Source organism: Squalius cephalus, assembly GCF_949319135.1.
Source record: "Squalius cephalus genome assembly, chromosome: 21".
Classification (NCBI taxonomy): domain Eukaryota; kingdom Metazoa; phylum Chordata; class Actinopteri; order Cypriniformes; family Leuciscidae; genus Squalius; species Squalius cephalus.
Genome location: NC_137142.1, coordinates 11297224 through 11300194, shown reverse-complemented (window position 1 = coordinate 11300194; position 2971 = coordinate 11297224). Strand labels below are relative to the sequence as shown.

Sequence of the window (2971 nt, the reverse complement as noted above, 5' to 3'; positions counted from 1 at the left end):
AAACATACCACGGTTACAAAGTCACCGTCAGTGGAAATAGTTCGTTTGAAACGATTCACTTGATGCGGTTCACCGGAACGGTTCACTTGCTATGGTTCACCCAGAATGGGTTACTTGAAGTGATTCTCAAAAACAGTTCACTCGGATGATTCGCTGGAAACGATTCACTTAGAACCATTCACCTGGCGTGAAACAGAACAAAACAAACCGAACAGCACAAAACAGAACAGCAGCTAGTAAGGCACAGCGCAAAGAGGCTCCACAATGAAGCACCAGGCAGATAACTCTCGTTCAGAATGGCGATATTGTCCTTATCGCATGCCTAAAAACAAAACAGAGGATGTTACGCTGAGAGTTCTTCCCCCTTGGCTTCATGCTCTAACAGTGACTCTATACTCACAACTGAGCACGCTGTCCCGGGATCAATATGCGATGAATAGGGCCGAATGCCTCCGACAACGCTCACCGGCGCAGACAGATCTTACACTACAGTGGGCATACGGATTAATCAGACTAATCGCTCAGTCAAACAACTCATAGAAACGTGGTTTACAAAACGCTGTTGCACGCAAATGCTTCTCCTACCTGTCTCAGATGTCCACATTCAACTCTCCCGACAACAGTGACTAACAAACAGCACTGCCAGTGGCTAGCAGCTTCAGCGAAACTTTTACGAGCGGCAACACAGCTGGCCGTGGCTCGATCAAACAGCAGCAGGGCACATGGATGACATCACGTCCCTGGACGATGACGCATGCCAAAGAGCAGGTAGGCCGTGCTCTTATTTGCACCGGACACTGGGCCATTGGCCACACATTAAACAATTACGAGTGGGAGGGGCGATAGACCGTCCTGCTACAATCTTCCCCTCCCTTTTTGCATCGGCGCCCCGTCGATGGACTCACTACAAGGTCCCCAACACCACTCATGACCATGGCCTAAACAAGATACCGGCAGTGGTTACTTCAGAGCCAACTGCAACCCTACTTCCTATCTCTCCTACTGTTCGGGGAAGATGGTGCAAATTCCCATGCCGACCGGCTCCAACTCAGCCTGTCCGCCGAGGGACGACCACCCTACCATCCTGGGAACCAAGAGGCACGGTGGGCTCCCCCGACACTGGTCCCCTAACCTGGTCGCCTGGCTCTCCTCCAGCTGCGCCTACAAGGGGAAGATCCAACGGCAACTGGTTTGTACCAGAATTGGCACGTGCCCGATGACCTATTGCTCGAGCAACACAAGGGGTCTCCGGCACCAGCACCACCAAGTCGACCTCATCTACCCGTGGTTCTTCCTGGGCTTCTACTCCAACCCCCGGTTGGCTGTTTGGCAGGACCTCTTTCTGGCCACAAGCCTTCAATAACGAGCGATGGACACATCGGACCTTGCTTAGATCCTCCACTGGTGCAATAGTATACACTACACCTCCCACCTCAGGAGGGTGAACCACCTGGAACAACACCGGGCTCCACAAGTCTGCAATCTTATGCCGCCCTTTAAACGAGTGATCTCGTAAGTAAACCAGCTGGCCCTCCGACAAAGGTAAGTCACGAACATACAAGTCGTGTCGTTCTTTTCGGCGACCCACAGCTGCCTGCAGGCGTTCCCTTGCGCCCTGGAAGGCAACCTGCAACCGCTTTCGATGCTCTACCACCCAACTCTGCACACTACCTGCCATGGGCTCTGACACATTACCCAGCAGGAAGTCCACCGGCAACCTAGGTTCCTGACCGAACATCAAGTAATAAGGGGACTCTCCTGTCCCCTGGTGGGGGGTGGTGTTATAACAGAAGAGAACCTGTGATAAACAAGAGGCCCAGTCTCTCTTCCTAGGGCCGGGCAGGGTTCGTAATAACGTATACAGGGTGCGATTGAAACGCTCGCATTGACCGTTTCCGGCCGGATGGTACGGTGTCGTACGGGACTTCTTGATCTGATAAAGCTCACAAAGCTGCCGAATCAGAGCAGATTCAAAATTGCGACCTTGGTCGGAATGAATACGGCCCGGGACCCCAAACTTAAAGAACCACTCCTCGACTAGAATCTGCGCCACAGTCTCGGCTCGCTGGTCACGGGTAGGTATCGCCATGGAGAACTTGCTGAATACATCGGTCATGACCAAAATATTCTTATGGCCTGACTGAGATGGTTCCAGTACCGTGAAATCAATGGCCAGGACCTCATTAGGTCTGGAAGCCAACAAATGGCCCATGTAGCCCCGTGCCACTGGTTGACTCTCTTTAGCGAGCTGGCATCGTTCGCACTCTCTACACCAGCGAGTAATATCCGCAAACATACTTGGCCAGTAACACCTACGCCTAATCAACTCACTAGTCCGCTCGACTCCCTGATGACCATGTTGTTGATGCAGCTGCTCTAAAACCTCCTGCTACATTACCTCGGGCAATATCAACTGATAGCACTCTTCTCCCCCATCGGGACGGAAAATCTGCCGGTATAATACACCCTCCTTCTCCACCAATCGGTCCCACTGTTGCAGCAGTGTGAGAACGGGCTTAGCCAGCTGACGCCGTTCTTCGGGCAGGGGACGCTTACCCCGTCTCCAGAACCGCAACAGTGGTCCAATGATGGAATCACCATCCTGCATAACACACAAGTCGGAAGCAGAATAGCTAGGCAAGACAGTCATTTCATTTGCTACAGCATGCACAATGCCACCTGGTCTTATGGCCTGCTGTAGCAACTCAGGCACCGGGATACTGGCAGCCAAGCCCTCAATATCGTCCAGATTGACAGGGTTCTGGCGGGACAAAGCATCCGCATTGCCATTACTCCTCCCGGACCTATACATCACTTCGAAATCGAAGGCAGCCAGCTCAGCAGCCCAGCGCTGTTCAGTGGCCCCAAGCTTTGCCGTGGTCAAATGACTCAGGGGGTTATTATCAGTAAACACAAGACACTTATGTCCCAACAAATACTCCCTGAATTTCTCCACCATGGCCCACTTGAG

At 52.4% G+C, this 2971-nt stretch overlaps 1 long non-coding RNA gene across 1 annotated transcript; it reads right to left on the bottom strand.

The window, feature by feature from the left end:
* Positions 1-201: 201 nt before the first annotated feature.
* On the bottom strand, positions 202-703 carry LOC307149500. The gene is made up of 3 exons (XR_013819572.1): positions 586-703; positions 401-486; positions 202-322 (listed from the first exon to the last, which is right to left on the bottom strand). It is a non-coding gene; the product is annotated as an uncharacterized lncRNA (long non-coding RNA).
* Between the last annotated feature and the right edge of the window lie 2268 nt (positions 704-2971).